Source organism: Chiloscyllium plagiosum, unplaced genomic scaffold (genome assembly GCF_037043375.1).
Source record: "Chiloscyllium plagiosum isolate Xiang-an unplaced genomic scaffold, Cpla_swu_hap1 HiC_scaffold_36, whole genome shotgun sequence".
NCBI classification, from domain to species: domain Eukaryota; kingdom Metazoa; phylum Chordata; class Chondrichthyes; order Orectolobiformes; family Hemiscylliidae; genus Chiloscyllium; species Chiloscyllium plagiosum.
The window spans coordinates 6,770,487-6,788,636 of NW_028270174.1; the positions used below are offsets into that span (position 1 = coordinate 6,770,487).

The 18,150-nt window shown below is 42.9% G+C and overlaps 1 long non-coding RNA gene across 1 annotated transcript in view; it reads left to right on the top strand.

Annotated features, from left to right (window-relative positions):
* The window catches only part of LOC122539292 (uncharacterized), a 137,126-nt gene that overhangs the window by 57,153 nt on the left and 61,823 nt on the right, over positions 1–18,150 (top strand). Inside the window, exon 2 of the long non-coding RNA XR_006309022.2 lies at positions 12,375–12,596. This is a non-coding gene — a long non-coding RNA (uncharacterized LOC122539292). The remainder of the gene's footprint in view (positions 1–12,374; positions 12,597–18,150) is intronic.

The following is an 18,150-nucleotide window of genomic DNA, read 5'->3' on the forward strand; positions in this document are numbered from 1 at the left end:
ATAAATGCTGGCCCTTATCCCTTGAATGAGTTTTTAAAAGTTACAAAGGTTTCCCTGAGTGAAAAAAAGAGGAATTTTATAACTTAATAACTCCAAAAATATTCACTCACTCCCTCTCTCTCTCACACACGCACTCCTACCCACCCACACATACACACACACCCCTACTCACACACACACCCCTACACACACACACACCCCTGCACATACACCCCCCCTAAACACACAAATACACACCCCTACACACACACGCACACACCCCAACACACAAACACCCCCCCACACACACACACACGCACACACCCCTACACACACACATACACACACCCCTACTCACACACACACCCACCCCTACACACACCCCTGCACACGCACATACTACACACACACACACACCCCTACTCATCCACACCCCTACACACACACATACCCCCGCACACACACCCCCCCTGCACACACACACCACTACACACACACACCCCTACACACACACACACAAACACACATGCACCCCTACACATACACACCCCTACAAACACACACACCCCTACACACACACACCCCTACACACAAACACACACCCCTACACACACACACGCACACACCCCTACACACACACCTACACACACCCCTACACACACACATACACACACCCCTACACACACACCCCTACACACACACACACACCTACGCACACGCACACACACCCCCACACACACACACAGGGTTCCTAGGCGGAAGATGAGGCGCTCTACCCTCCAACCACAAGGGATGAACTCTGATTTCACCAGTTTCCTCATTTCCTCTCCCCCCACCTTGTCCCAGTCAAATCCATCGAATTCAGCACCGCCTTCCTAACCTGCAATCTTCTTCCTGACCTCTCCACCCCCACCCCAGTCTGACCTATCACCCTCACCTTGACCTCTTTCCACCTATCACATTTCCGACACCCCTCCCCCAAGTCCCTCCTCCCTACCTTTTATCTTAGCCTGCTGGACAAACTTTCCTCATTCCTGAAGAAGGGCTTATGCCCGAAACATCGATTCTCCTGTTCCCTGGACGCTGCCTGACCTGCTGCGCTTTTCCAGCAACACATTTTCAGCTCTGATCTCCAGCATCTGCAGACCTCACTTTCTCCTGAGAGTCTGAGGTGGACAGGCAGGGACAGTGGGAGAATGTTTCAGTCATTTCAGTTACCACGAAAATCAGAAAAGAGAACTGTGGGTGCTGGAGATCTGAACAAAAACAACAATTTCTGTTTTTGCAGTTTCCACTCCAATATTCTTTCTGTTTTCTGCCCAAAACCTGTTTTCCTGAAATACTGTTCACCTCTGTGTTCCCATGCCTGGCATCACTGGTCTGAATTTTCTCATGTTCAGTTAAATTGTTTGGTTGAGTGAGTTTCCTGGCCTACCATGGCTCTGAGCAACATTTCTCAAGAATCTGCTGCTCCTCACATCAACAGTTGATGAGGAGCGATCAAGTTCCTTTGTGCCCTTCTCGTGCAATCACATGGCATTGGCTTTCAGACAGGGTTGTGTGCTTGCCAGGTAAGTTTCTGGCACATGTTGCAGGTATTGACATAGACTGGTGCTGGTATAGCAACCTGCCTAACATCTCAACTGTCCTGCGCACCTCACTGTGACAGACTGTCTGCCCTACTCTCTGCATTGAAAAGCAAAGCCAGCGTCCAACTACGTACAAAGTGACAGAGAGCTGAGGAAGGAAGTTCAGCCATAAGATGTATCCTGTGCAGATGCATGGATGTCTCTGCTTGCCAAGTGACCTGGCAGAAACATACAAGTCTGACAGGTCCCTGAGTGCCAAAGACAAATTTTGAAGGACTGAAGTGTTGTGTGGGTTGGTCCAGGAGCAGACAGAATGATGTGGTGAAGACGGTGGTTGGCCAATCCAACATGCATGAATGCAGGGTCAAGGAAGATACAAGGCGGTCAGAATGAGGGCACAAGGGGATGTTGGCCAAAGTGTTTGATGAGCTGCAGCCACTAGAGATTTGGTTAGCAAATGCGCAATAATGAGATGGTATACATTTTCAGCATGATAGGATGTGACGAATGGAGTGGCACAGTGATCATTCTGACTTATCATTGGGAATTTGCACCACCTTGGGGAAGGAGGGAACAATTGGAAGCTGTATTTAAATAGGGAATTGGGAGATTTAAATAGATGCAAATATATGGACATCTCGAGATTCACCATTCATAGAGCTATAGGGATATACAGCACGTAAACAGACCCTTTGGTTCAACTCGTCCATGTTGACCAGACACACCAGCCTAATCTAGTCCTGTTTGCCAGCATTCGGCCCATATCCCTCTCAGCACTTCCTATTCATATACCCATCCAGATGTCTTTTAAATGCTGTAATTGTACCAGCCTCCACCACTTCCTCTAGCGGCTCATTCCATACACACACCACCCTCTGCATGAAAATGTTGACACTTAGGTCCCTTTTGTATCTTTCCCCTCTCACCCTAAATCTGTGCCCTCTAGTTCTGGACATCCCCACCTCAGGGAAAAAAACTCTGTCTATTTACCCTATCCATGCCCCTGATGATTTTATAAACCTCTATAATGTCACTCCTCATCCCCCGGCACTCCAGGGAAAACAGCCCAAGCCTATGCAGCCTCTCCCAATAGCTCAAACCCTCCAAACCCAGCAATACGTTGAGATTCTGAACCTGCCAGTTAAAAATTAAAGAAAACGTTTGACACAATGTTGATATTTTCATTATCACCATATTTACCCAACTTTTTCATCATTGCCCCAACATTGCACCAAAGGCAGGGAGTTTTGGCTATTGGTCTTTCAAGCTGGATAATCTGCTGGTGGCATTTATCCCAAAGGGTGAAGCTTCCAGAATGGCGGAAATTAAAAATGCTGTAGGGAAGTCCAAAACTAGAGGGCTTAGGTTTAGGGTGAGAGGGGAAAGATTTAAAATGGGACCTGAGGGGTGACTTTTTCATACAGAGGGTGGTGTGTGTATGGAATAAACTGCCAGAGGAAGTGGTGAAGGCTGGTACAATTGCAACATTTAAAAGGCTTCTGGATGGGTATATGAATAGGAAGGGTTTGGAGGGATATGGGCCAATGATTCCATAATTGCACAACATTTGCCTCCCTTTGTTTCACATTTGGGATAAATGCCACCAGCAGATTATCCAGCTTGAAAGACCAATGGCAGAAACTTCCTGCAATGTTGAGGCAATGATGAGAAAGTTGGGTAAATATGGTGGCAATGAAAATATCAATGTTGTGCAAAAAGCTGACAATCTATTCCGAATATTCAGTCAGGCTGATTGTGTAGAGCACTGCTATCTATGTGACAGGATACAAAAGAAGTTTGCTCTGTAGAGATGAGTTGTTGTGTTTCCCTACCCAACAAGAATATTTCAGCTTCTAAAATGATTCATCGCTCATGAAATATTTTGTAATGTCATAGAGATATAGAAGGCGATTGCTGGTTGTGGATGAAGAAGGTTTCTCTATTCTCTATTCAAGTTTTCCTCAGCATTTGTCTGATTCTTAAGATTGCTTTATCTCTTTCCCTGAGGCTAGTTAGGTTTATCAATATGGAAACAATTTGTCTTAATAAAGCCATGTAACTACTTTGCGCTCATTACTTTTGAAAAGAAAAGTCTGTTTATATTATTAATGAGTGCCCTACTTCTGAAGAGTGTTACAAGATTGACTGCAAATTGAGTTAATTGACCACTGTAAAGGCCGAAACATCAGTTGCTGAATTAGAAATCATATCAAAATAATGAAAGGCTGCTCATTGTAAATTGTATTTGCAAATCTTCCACAATGTTATTTTTGGCAGACCTGGACCCCTACTGAGGTCTGTTGCTGTTCATTGTGAAATATCTAACACATAACTTGCATTTAAGTAGCCTCTTTAACATTATAAAACAAAAGAAAAGTTGGTATTGACCTCCATGAGGAGAGATCGGGGCAGGTGATAAAACCCTGGGTCAAAGTAGTAGGTTTTAAAACAACAACTTTGCCTTAAGCATGCCTTCTGTGACTGTGATGAGATTGAAATTACGAGCACTGTATCTGAAAGGCAACAGCCAAAGTGGTTGAATATTGATAATTTTCTTAGCTAGCATTTTCCAAACTGATTTAAATAGCAACCACGATATTGTATGTTCAAAACTAGCTCCTCAATTATTTTCATTGCAGAATATTTTACAACCCTAACTCCACACTGCTCTTGCTTCTTTCCTTGCTCACCATTCTTTTTATCAGCTAATTAAATAATTAAAGAGGACATAATTATTGATTCTTATTTCCTCATGGTGAATTCTCGTTCAGCAGTAAAGAGCCTCTATAAAGAATCTCTTCCTCTTCAGTACAGCAATAACCATCATAAATAGCACCATTAACTCAGACTTATTTAAAATTTATGGCATGTTATCATTCAAAAAATCTTATCATTTTGTGGGTTGCCTGGATATTATCATTCCTCAACTAATAGTGAACCCTTTACCACCTTATATTCATACAGATGTGTGCAGCCCTGGTATTGACAATTGGTGCTCATTGTTGGTGATGAGCTGACTCAGGACTGATGTACACTCTTTAAGTGATATCTTTCTTTTGTTTTTTATTCTGTTATTAGATTGCTGAACGGAACTATCTAATTTCACATCTAATGTTGACCTTTCTTTTACGCACCTCCTGTGCAGAGTAACCATATATGCCTTGCTCTGTCTAATCAACCTATGATCTCTATGTACTTGTTTGTTATGATCTGTCTGCACTGCTCACAAAACAAAGCTTTTCACTGTACTTAGGTACACGTGACTACAATAAATCAAATCAAATCAAATCGTTCAAAATGGATCATGGCGACAGTGGAAAAGCTTTTTGCTATATTTTACTCTTTTTAGAATGCACATGACAATAAAATCATTAATTTATTTATTGAATCATTCATGCATTCATTAAAAGGCATTTCCTTTCTGATATTGGACCTTGGGTCATAATGTGCTGGGGTTGGAGGTTATAACCCTATTTAATCAAGGTGGGGAAACAGAAAAAAAGGAAATCACTGATTCATTAGCTTAACATCCGTCACGGGGAAAATGCAATCATCTTGTATTAAGGAGCATATAGTTGGGTGCTCAGAAAATCCTAGTGCAAATGGGCAGAGCCAACATGGTTTAGTGAAAGGGAAATTATTTTTGGCTATGTTATTAGACTTTTTGGAGGAAATAACAAGTAATGTTGATTAAAAAAAGAACTTGTGGATGTGTTGTAATAAGATTTCCAGAAGGCATTCAACAAAGTATTACATCACAAGTGCTACAAGGAAGGGTGATGGCCTAGTGGCATTATCACTGGCCTGCTAATGAGAGACTCAGGTAATGTTCAAATCCTACTACAGCCGATGGTGGGATTTTAATTTGGTTTTTAAAAATTCTGGTATTAAGGGTCTAATACCAACCATGAATCCATTGTCAATTGTTGGAAAACCCATCTGGTTCACTAATGCCCCTTAGGGAGGAACAATGCCATCCTTATCTGATCTACATGTGACTCCAGACCCATATCAATGTGGTTGACTCTTAACTGCCCACTGGCTGAGGCTACCATGAAGGATTCTCTTTCTCAACCTTTCTCCTCACCTGAGGCATAGTGACCCTTAGGTTAAACCACCACCAGTCAACTCCTTTAATAAGCTCTCCCAATGGTTCAGCAAAAATACGGTGACAGAACCTTATACGTAGAGAAATATGAGGGCGATTTTATTGAGACATGTAAGACCCTCAGAAGAGTTTGTCCGGATGAATGCTGAAATAATGGTTCCCTCTGTGGGAGAGTAAAGGTCACTCTTTAAAAAGGGGGACGATGAAAATTATTTTCTCTGCATGTCATGAATGTGTAAGAACTCTCTTTCCCTGAGAATCATGGAGGCAATTTCATTAAAACTTTTGAGGCAGTAATATAGATTCTTTATTAACAAGAGAGTGAAACATTATCAGAGGTGTGCAGGAATATGGAGTTCAGACCAAGGGCATCTCAACTAAGGTCTTACTCAGTGGTAGAACAAGTTTGAAGTACCAAATAGCCTGCACTGTCACTAGTTTTCCTGTTTGCATGGTCATATGCTCTTGGGTAATACCATGAGCAGGTTAACGTTTTCTCTATCTGCATAAAATGATACCACAGAGCAACAGTCCAATCTGCGATTTTTAGATTAGATTAGATTACAGTGTGGAAACAGGCCCTTCGGCCCAACAAGTCCACACCGACCCGCCGAAGCGAAACCCACCCATACCCCTACATTTACCCCTTACCTAACACTATGGGCAATTTAACATGGCCAATTCACCTGACCTGCACATCTTTGTGACTGTGGGAGGAAACCGGAGCACCCGGAGGAAACCCACGCAGACACGGGGAGAATGTGCAAACTCCACACAGACAGTTGCCTGAGGCGGGAACTGAACCCAGGTCGCTGGTGCTGTGAGGCAGCAGTGCTAACCACTGTGCTACCGTGCCACCCACTAAAAGATGTTACATTTTAGAGGTTACATTTTAAAAGATGTAACCTCTAAAAAATGAGAAAGGTGCATGACTCATTCGAAAGGAGGGAGAAGAAGATGCAGGTGAGTGGGGTTAGACCACAGGTTGAAAAACTGTTAATGTTAAAACCTTATTCAAATAGGGAAGGAGTCAAATAAACAGGTCACTGTAGGCCAGTTAGCTTAGCATCTGTTCTTGAGAAAGTATTGAGCCTGTTTAAAGGATGCAACAGGTTAGTATTTAGAAATACATAATATAATCAGTCAGAGTGGAATTATGAAGGAGAAATCATGTCTGGCAAATTTATTCGAATTCTTGACGAGGTAATAAGCAGGATAGATGAACGTGAGTTAGTGAATGTAATGTATTTGCATTACCCGAAAGTGTTTGATAAGGTGCCACACATTAGGCTACTCAATAAGAAAAGTGCCCATGCTGTTGGAGGTAATATATGAGCTTGAATAGAGGATTGGCTAATTAATAAAACAACAGAAATTGGGAGAAGAGGCCATTTTCGGAATGAAAACCTATAACTCATGGAGTGTCATAGAGACCAGTGCTGGGGCTACAATTATCTAAAATATATATTAATGACTTGGATGAGGAAAGTGAATGAACTGTAGCTAAGTTTGTGGATGACACAAAAATAGTTAGGAAGGCAAGTGGTGAGGAAGACCCAGAGTCTGCAAAAGGGCAGAGACAGATTGAGTCATGGGGCAAAAACCTGGCAGTTGGAAAATAATGTGGGAAAATGTGAGGTTATGCACTTTGGCAGGACAAAGAGAATACTATTTAAATGGAAAAGGCCTGGAGAAAGTTTGCCATTACCACATTGGCTGTCTTATTTCCTACATTTCCAGAGTGAATGTATTTCAAGCATATTTCATTTGAGTTAATGCGGATGCCTGAAAGGTGCTATACAAATGTAAACCTTTCTTTTGTTTTTTTTTTCCAAATGTGCCACTTTTGAGAATGTCCAATTGGTGCATTAAATGACAGCAAAGCCTATAAACGCTGGAGATATATGTCACTCTACATAGATTGAAATACTAGGTGAAATACATTAGAAAAATCAATGCTGTAAAATATATTGGAGGAAGGTGAGGGAACCCATTTAGAGGAGATTGATTCAATTGAAACTTTTGAGACAGAGATTGAATTTTTATGCCAACGCTTTGTTGAACAAAAGAATACACTGAATTTTTCTCTCGTTCTTTCAGAGGATGTGGGTGCCACTGACTAGGGCAACGTTTGTTGCCAAAGCCCTAAATGACCTTGAGAAGGTGGTGGTGAGCTGTGTGTTCTTGAATCTCTGCAGTCCAGTAGGTAGACCCCCGTTGCTATTCAGAATGGCATTGCAGAAGTTTGATCCAGTCACATTGAAGAGCTGCCATATATTTTCAAGTTGGGGTAATGAGCTCTGATCTTCAGATCTCCAAATGCTATTCAGGAATGAGGTAGATTCTGAGTGATTTGGTGGCATCCCATCCACCAGCTTCGACATTAACTCCCTATACCAGTGGAGTACTGCAGAAGAGAAACTTGGCTAGACTTCCTGTTTTTGAGTGAAGTCCACCAACCCAAGCTGGGGGTTGATGCTGTTAGATTAGAATAGCATGAAGCTTTGTTTTGATTCCAAGCACAGAGGCTTAGACTGGCAATAGGATCTTACTGGTCTGGTCACTGTATCAGGAGAAAGTGAGGGCGGTGCTGGAAAAGCATGTCTGGTCAGGCAACATCCGAGGAACAGGAGAATCAATGTTTCAGGCATGAGCCATCCATCAGGAATAGGGCTTTGCAGTAGGGTTGAAATCAACTTGAAGACAGTGAGGACTGCAGATGCTGGAGATCAGAGTCGAGAGTGTGTCACTGGACATTTCAGGCATGAGCCCTTCATCAGGTTTTGGGCATGCCCAAAACGTCGGCTCTCCTGCTCCTCGGATGCTGCCTGACCTGCTGTGCTTTTCCAGCATCACACTCTCGACTCTGATCTCAAGCATCTGCAGTCCTCACTGTCTCCGAGTTGATTTTAACCCTACTGCAAAGCCCTATTCCTGATGGATGGCTCATGCCTGAAACATTGATTCTCCTGTTCCTCAGATGTTGCCTGACCAGACATGCTTTTCCAGTACCGCCCTCTCGACACTTGTCACTATATCATGCAACCTGGCAATGGTCCTCTGACACGCTCATTTAAGAGAGATGACCGAGGGTGGGGTTGGGGTTGGGGTATGGCTGGATAACTTTTTTTTTCTTTATTCATTTACAGGATATGGGCATCACTGATCAGGCAGCATTTATTGCCCATCCCCAATCATCCAGAGGGCAGTTAAGGGTCAATCACATTGCTGTCGGTCTGGAGTCATATGTAGGCCAGACCAAGTAAGGATTGACAGTTTCCTTCCTGAAAGGACATTACTGAACCAGATGGGCTTTTCCTCAAACATTAATAATGGACTCATGGTTGTCAACAGACTCCTAATTCAAGATATTTTTAATGAATTCAAATTTCACCATCTGACATGACAGGGTTCAAACCCAGGTCCCCAGGCATTATCTGGGTCAACAATCTAGCGATAATACCCCTAAGCTATCACCTCCCCTCAGGTGGAGTGTGGCTGTCTATGTCCAGTATGACCAACCGTTTCCAGTGTGACCAACTATGTCCTTTCTATTCTGTGGATTTCAGCTATAATGACAGAGCGGATATGTGGGTGTGATTTGATGTGGAGGTAATGCCTAACATCCTGGTTGGTATGCAACTTTAGAAATTGTTGGATTCCATTCTGTGGAACCCTGGATGTGCTGAAGAGATTGTGAAGAGATTGTGAAGAGAAGGGAGATATGATGTTTGAAATATACAAGATCCTGAGGGGCCTTGACAACATAGATTTGCAGAGGTTATTTTCCCTTGTGGGAGAATTAGAGCTAGAAAGAATAATCTCAGAAGAAAGTGTTGCAGATTTAAGACAAAAATCAGGAGGAATTTCTTATCTCAGAGGGTTGTGAATCTGTGGAACTCTTTAGCACAAAGGGCTGTAGAGGTTGGATCATTACATATAATTAAGGTAGATTCTTCATCAGTAATGGCATCAAGGTTATGGGGAAAAGGCAAGAAAGTTGAGTTGACGGTTATCAGATTAACTATGATCTCATTGAATGGCAAAGCAGACTGAATGGGCTGAATGGCCTGTTTTTACTCCTGTGTTTAATGCTCTTAATTCATGACCCTGACTGAGCTGCATGATAACACACAATGGGATTTTTAATAGAAAAAAAAGCTATATTTGCATGTCAACTGTTTTATTCTGGTATTGGAAGTTATTGAATTATGATATTGAAGGGATAGGAGGGGCATCCATGTGAAATTGTCATTTTTATGAAATAAAGAACATCCCAGCCTGTGAACAATCCCCAAAGAGCACTGTTGATAGAGGAAGAATGCCACCCTCAATTCATTCAGCAAATTCATGCAAAGCATGATGTGACAAAATCAATGCTGACTTAAATACAACAAGAAGTTCAACGTGACCTATTGCGTTGCTTCCAATCCCTTTGGGACAGGGCAGGGTGGTAATAAAGAGGACAAGTGAACATCTGTGGACAAGGAAGGAAAGAAGATATATTAGCTTTTTCGCTGGCGTTGTCACCTGGTGTTGTGATGGTTGCTGTTTTGTATGCACTCCCACCTCATCCCGCATTCCTGAGGGAGTTTGGAGAACTAACAACACCTATAAATATTAATTTAATGGACCCAACAAATAATCCGAGTGCACAAGAAAACTTTGAGAGACTTTTGGACATACGGCCATTAGAAACGCTGCCAGCAAAAGCACTCAAACTTCTCAAGTGATATTTAACAGTTGTGTCAGAGCCTCAAGAGCTCATGACATTAAAAGGATGGACGATTTACTTAATGGAAGCCTTATTGATGAAATGCCTTCCTAGTCATAGCTGGTAAATGGCTCTTTAGCAGATTATTGGAGACAAGATTAATAAATCAAGTATTTGGTCTCACAGGCATGGTTCTTATTGTCACAGGTTGTCTTTTACTATGCCTGCTGTAGCAGTGTGCAATAAAGTCCCAGAATGATTGCACAGACTTTACGTAACCAGGCTTTTACAGCTGCATGTTGACTTTGTATAATGCCTGCGTTTGAAAACACAATGCAGTCTCATAGATCTCATGTCACCAAGCTCATAAGTTCTCTCTTGAATGTCACAGACTGCTGCTGCACCTCAAACATATTGGTCTGATGCTTGAAAATACCTCTTTATTTCCTCTTAACGTGAGTGCTGTGGTAATGAACTTGTAAAGTTGTCCTTGCCCATAACCAGCAAAACATTTTCGGAAGAGGCGTCTCTGGACTCGAAGTGCTAACTCTGTTTCTCTCTCCACAGATGCTGCCAGACTCACTGAGTTTCTCCAGCAATTTCGGTTGTTGCTTATTTCAGATCTCTAGCATCTCCAACAGATTTTAGCTATATTTTATGTTAAACATTTTCCTTTAAATGTTAAGACAAAGAGGCAAAGGGACGAATATGCACACGAAAAAATGCTGTTTTTGATTTTAATTTGATTTATTATTGTCACATGTACCCAGGTACAGTGAAAAGCTTTGTTTTTCTTGTAGTACAGGCAGATCATAGCATAAAAAGTTTATTGGGTGATAGAACAGGGCAAGGAATACAATATTACGACTGCAGAAAAGATACACCAAAAGCAACATCAGCATGAAGTTTGAAATGTGAGAGGTCCATTCAGAAGTCTAATATCAGCGGGGGAAGAATCTGTCTTGAACCTGTTGGCATTTGCCATTGACAGTTTTGGAATGCAGAATTTGCCAAATTTTAATATTCTGTGGCCAACTGCTTTTTGGCATCAGTAGCGTTTCCCAGATTTTTCTTAATGCTCCAAATGGCCTTTTTTCTTTCAAGACAAAACTGCCCACCTCTCTCAGGAGATCACATTGTTTCAGGTAGGATGGGGAATGTGACAGCTGCAATGTGTGATGTACCACAAAAAAGCCAATAATTTAATTTGATTTATTATTGTCACGTGTACTGGGATACAGTGATAATTATTGCTATCCAGGCAAATCATACCTTGCATGGATACATCGGGATAATAGAACAGAATATAATAATTAGTAACTTTAAGCCTCAGTTGGCCCAAAGGCAGGCAGACCTCCCATTGCCTTGTTCAATGCTGCTACATTTTCGGGGGGGCGGTGGGGTGGGGGGGAGTGCGGGAAGGGCATATAGCCAATGGGGACATGGCCCAATTTTACAGACTCCTTCTCCTAACCCCTGACACTCATTCTTGCCAACTTTCCCATAGGAAGCCTTAATATGCAGCCATTATTGGGAATCACTTGCATGAGTGGAAAACATCTAGAGGATCAATAAACCTCCTCCAATTATTTTCACCTCCACTGAACTGAAAGTGACTCAGAGATAAGAAATGGGTTGTTTACTCTATATCATTTATCTACACTCACACAAAGTCAACGTCAGCTTGATTCTGTTAATAATAATGGTAATGGAATTATCTTCTTATCTTTGTATGGAAATGTACATGCCGGATGTATAGACCAAGAAGATAAAACATATAACAGCGTGGCTGTGCTCTATTAACTTAGTCGAGAGTTTACTTTGTTTGATCTGGCACCTTCTGTAATGGTGGTGTATTACAGATTACTCATGAAGTCCAAATTGCTGTGGTAACATGCCATTTTAGAAGCATGTAGTAAGTATAGTGATGATAGAAGCTTCTTTCCATTCTATGACTGACAAGTAATCTCTCCCGCTCTGACAGACAGCCATTGGCGTATGGTGGAAGGACTTGCTCAATCTGCTTGGCCACATTATGGGCACATCTTCCCTGGATGTCAAGTCTTGGGTGAGACTCAAATCTGGAGCTTCTGCTAGTGGTGCTATCCACTGCCCTGCAATTCCGAGGTGGAAAACTGGCCAGGATTTCTGTTCCTGATCCTTGGTATGTGAGGTGAAGGAGGAACAGCATACGTCAAGGGGTCAGGTAAGGGCATGGTGTTTTTGCAAGGATGCCAATATGTTGCTGCAGCTTTCTGTACAACCTCAGGCATTTGGGGCGACTATTATGGGGAATATTCAAAGGAAAGGAACTGAAGAGAAGGCAGGAATCCTTATTGTGAACATACCTGATGTTGTTCAACATCATGGAGGAGAAAGTGAGGACTGCAGATGCTGGAGATTAGAATCAACAGTGTGGTTCTGGAAAAGCACAGCTGGTCAGGCAGCATCCGAGGAGCAGGAGACTCTGATGAAGGGCTTATGCTGACTCTTGTTCAGCATCATATCTGACAATAAAACAACTAATCTCTACAATTCCTCCGATGAAAATAATTTTCTATTTCCACAATTCGGATTCATAAGATTGAGAAACATCACTCGCTTTGTGTTCGAAAATACTTTATGTTGGAACATGAGAATGTTCATCAATTCCTGGAAAAAGAAACCTTTCCTTCTGCAATGTTCATTGAAGGCAAGAGAGTTCTAAACTGGCTCAAATAAAGTCTATTATTAACAGCTGCATAGACTGTGCAGCATCAGAAATCCCTTTGAGCTAGATCCAATTCATGCTAACACTTTTATAATGAAGCCTCCCTCTGCAGTTATTGGACTGGGACAGGTTTGGTTAGATGAAGGTAAGGCAGGAAGCAGCATTTACTCCAAAGCAAGAAAGCCTTTACTGAAAAGGTTTTCCTGAACAGTTCCTTGCCGATCTGGGGCAGCGATGATATCTCAAGGTTCAATCCTCGAGTGGTGAAGACATTAGAAATCACCCCCCACCCCCCTTATAAGATGGAAGTGTGAGGGTAAGGGAGCAGGTGACGATGGGTCCCCTAGAGGGGATGATCATCTTGGGTTGGGCTGTCAACAATTGTCCACATTGTTGATAAAAACAAATTCTGGAAATCTAAGAACCAGAAGGTGCTGGGAGTTGCTGAATAGACTGGGCAGTTTTCCCTGGACCATCGGAGGCTGAGGGGTGACCTCATAGACCTTTATAAAATCATGAGGGGCATGGATAGGGTAAATAGACTCCCTGGGGGTGGGGCAAGTCCAGAACTAGAGGGCATAGTTTAGGGTGAGAAGAGAAGAATAAAAAAAGGATCTGATGGGCAACGTTTTCATGCAGATGATGGTGTATGTATGGAATGAGCTGCCAGAGGAAGTGTTGGAGGCTGGTACAATTACAGCATTTAAAAGGCATCTGGATGGCTTTGTGAATCCCTTCTGGGATATGGGCAAAGTGCTGGCAAATGGGACTAGATTAGATTAGGATATCTGTTTGGCACGGACAAGTTGGACCGAAGGGTCTGTTTCTGTGCTGTACATCTTTATGACTGTGACTCTAAGCTCTCCACGGGACTGGCAGTATCTGTAGGAGAGGCAGAGGTAGAATGGGTGGGTGGGAATTTCCTGCTGACCTTCATTGTGGGTGGGATTGAAAGGCTGTTGGCCCAACCAGCAACCTGATCGAGAGAGGTAGACATTGCTGAGGAAGTAAGGAGACCTTGGGAAATGAAGAGAAAAGCGAGACGCTGTAAAGCAGATGCAGCCGAGATGGTCATTCCTCCAGGTGACCCATTGTCATCGGCTCCCTTACCCTCACACATCCATCTTATTGGGGGGGGGAGTGTTCTAATGTCTACTCCAGTCCAGGATTGAGCCTTGAGATATCATGGCTGCCCAAATAGAGGCAGGGAAAGACGCTCCTCCATGAAGCTTATCCATCAGCGCTTATATGTTGCTGGCAAATTGTCAGTGTGCCCAAAGACCAACTCTTAATGGGTCTTTAAGTATTTCAAATTTGGTGCCCAGCTCTCTCTGTCCCTGGAAAACCTCCCTGGCACTGAATCAGAAAGCTTTCCAAATGTGAGCCGAGTATTTCACTTCAGTTTCCTTTCCTTATAACGGGGCACATCAGGGATATTCATCCCCTCCCTCTGAGCGAGAGACTCAAGCCCTCCTTCAGGACTTCTTGGCCAGGGAACAAGGGTCTGTAATGAGCCGATTGATGTGTAATCAGGAGAGTTATCTTGGTTTTGGGCATCTGTGTGCTCAGCAATGTCTAACAGTCAGCCACCAAACTTGGTCGTGAAAACTCTAGATGTCTTGTTGAGATGTTTCTCACAGCAGAACAATACATTACAGGTTGCTCACACAGACTATCAGCCCAGGTGAGGAATGTCTGAGATTGAGGTTGAGGTGAGGTTATCAGGAACCTCCTTAACAACTTCTCCTGATCCTCTGGTGGCAAGGGCAGCATGGTGGTTCAGTGGTTAGCACTGCTGTCTCACAGCACCATGGACCCAGGTTCAATTCCAGCCTTGGGTGACTATCTGTGTGGAGTTTGCACATTTTCCCCGTGTCTGCATGGATTTCTTCAAAATGCTGCACATTCCTCCCACAGACAAAGATGTGCAGGTTAGGTGGATTGGCTGTGCTAAATTGCCCATAGTGTTCGGGGATATGCAGGCTGGGTGGGCTAGCCATAGTAAATGATGGCATGGTGGATCAGTGGGTAGCACTTGTGCTTCACAGCGCCAGGAACCCAGGTTTGATTCCAGCCTTGGGTGACTGTCTGTGTGGCGTTTGCACGTTCTCCCCATGTTGTGTGGGTTTCCTTTGGGTGCTCCGGTTTCCTCCCACAGTCCAAAGATGTGCAGGTTAGGTGAATTGGCCATGCTAAATTGCCTGTGGTGTTCAGGGATGTATAGATTAGGTGGGTTAGTCAGGGGAAATGTAGAGTAATAGGGTAGGGGAATGGGTCTGGGTGGGATACTCTTTGGAGGGTCAGTGTGGGCTTGTTGGGCCGAAGGGATTCTGTAGGGATTCTAATTCTAAATGTAGGATTGCAGGAATAGAGTAAGTGGGTGGATCTGGGTGGGATGCACTTTGGAAGGTTGGTGTAGATTCAAAGGGCTGAATGGCCAGCTTTCACACTGTTGGGATTCTATGATCAAACCACCATTAGTTGTCTCTCTCATGAGAGAACGCTATGGTTTGATTATTGATTTTCTTATTGTCACTTGTACCAAAGTACAGAGGGAAGCTTTGTTCCTGAGCAGTACAGATTATAGTAAGCAAGGATGTACAAAAACATTTGTGGGACTACAGTTACTTTCCTTTAGCTTTATGTAGTGTCATGGTGAGTAATGAGACATCTGGGACATTTATGCCTACATGAGAATTACAAAATAGCTCCTTGAGCTTGTGAATACCACAATAATATATTACACCATCAAGCTCAAACTTTGCTGTCTCTAACACGAAGTACAATAGACCGTCCCTCATGGACTATGTGAATAAAAGGATGACGAAGGGGCAGAGAAAGGGAGAAGAGGACAGAACAAAAGAAAGATTGAGACAGAGTGGAGAGAGACAATGGTGCAAAGTACCAGGGGATGGAAGATCCTTTGTCTGAACATCCAAAATCTGAAAAGCTCCGAAACACGAAGGTTTTTTGTGAAATGTTTTTCTCATTAACAAGGTTGTTTGGCAAGCAAACAGTTAACCCAAGGTGACACCCACTCAATGCGTGTCACTCAGATGAGACATGTGGGAGCGTGGCCAAGCACGTTCTTACTTAGAGCTCTGCTCCTCCGGTAAGATTTTTAAAAAATTCACCATTAAACTGTCATTATTCTGAAAACCGAAAAATTCCGAATTCTGAAAAACAGCTGGTCCTAAGCATTTCGGATAAAGGATCTTCTACCTGTATTGGGACAAGTAAAGAAACTCAAGCCCGATCTGGAGGGGGTGTAAAGGGAGCCTGTGGAACTATTACCAGTATCTCGCTAATTAACTGTGGACAGAGGCTATGATCTACAGTCAGTGAACTCAGTAATGAGGTTGTAAAGTACCTAATTACACTTCTTTATCAGAGTAATGGTGTGATAATAATTTTCATAACATTCTGAACATTATCCTGTAGAATTTTCGTCTCAAGGCTTTAACCAATTGCATATTTATTATGAACAAAGAACATAAGAGAAGTCCAGCACAGGGACAGGCCCTTTGCCACTCCAAGCCTGTACCGATCATCACACTCTAAACTAAACTAAAAACAAACCTCCTGCCTGATTTGCTCCATCTATTCCCTCCCTATTCATGTAACCATCCAGATGCCTCTTAAATGTTGATAACATACCTGCCTGATTTCACCACCCCTTCCGGCAGTGCGTTCCAGGCTCCTCCCACTCTCTGCATGAAAAACTTCCCTCGTACATCTCCCTTAAACTTTCCCCCTCCCACCTTGAACCTGTGTCCACTTGTAATTGAAACTTCAACCCTGGGAAAAAGCCTCTGACTACCCACCCTATCTATGCCTCTCATCATTTTGTAGGCCTTTATCAGATCTCCTCTCAGCCACCATCTTTCCACATGAAAATAATCCTCTTCCCTTTGAGCTTTTCTCATCGCCAATGCCCTCAGCATCCTGGTGAACCTTCTCTGCACTCACCCCAAAGCTTCCACGTCCTTCTGGTAGTGTGGCGGCCAAAACTGCACACAAAATATCTGAATTGAGGGCAGTCCGAGACGGAAAGGAGATTGAGATGTTACATGCATTTCTGGTGCCTGGCCACCAAGCATTATTGAGCATTATTTTTACATCTGTATTAGGAATAGATTTGGAATAGATTAACTATGTGAGCCTTAATTATTTTACTTTGTAACTTCATTGTGAGAAGAATTGTTTTAGTAAAGTTGGAAAAAAATTATAGGGGAGAGAAAGGAGAAGTTATCTTTCGAGTGTCCCCAGCCCTTCATTGTCCCTTTCTTCACCAGGGACAGTCCAATATGCTCCTTGTTAGAGGGAGTCAAGTTAGAATCTTGAGCATGTTATTTTGTTGTGATATTCAAAAAGCACTAGGAACTATATTGTCTTACTCATGAATACATCATTTTACTTCATAGTTCACATCAATGAAAAAGGCACTTGCCAATGTATCTCTCGGATCTCTTACTGCCACAGAGGGCTGTGGAGGCCAAGTTGTTCAGTGTCTGTAAGACAAAGATAGGTTCTTGAATAATAAAAGGATCAAAGGTTCTGGGGAGATGGCAGGAAAATGGAGTTCAGAAACATAATAGTCATGATAAAATGGCGGGGCAAACTTCATGGGCTGAATGGTCTAATTTTTCTTATGGTCTTTTGGTCCCTCTGTGTTTCTGTTGGCTGGCTGTCTGTTTCTCTCTTTCTCTCTCTCTCAATATATCCTCACATTGGGCACAGCACCTCAGCCATTGGAGCTGCCAATCACTGAGAGGTGAAGAGATTCCCATTGGACCTTCAGCATCAAGATCTCATCTGTTGCCCCTGATTGGATAACAATCCAGCTGCCTGGCTGTAACTCTGAAAATTATGATGGGTGGACCTAAAGCATGGTGTGTGGACTTGGGAATTGGAACTAAGCCCATGTCCTATTCCCTACCCTGACTGAAAGTCCAATCCTCATTATTGTTCATTAAGCATTATTCCCTTTCCTGACTTGGTGGCCAGGCACCAGAAATGCTGTAACATCTACACTTGAACCTATTTCGAG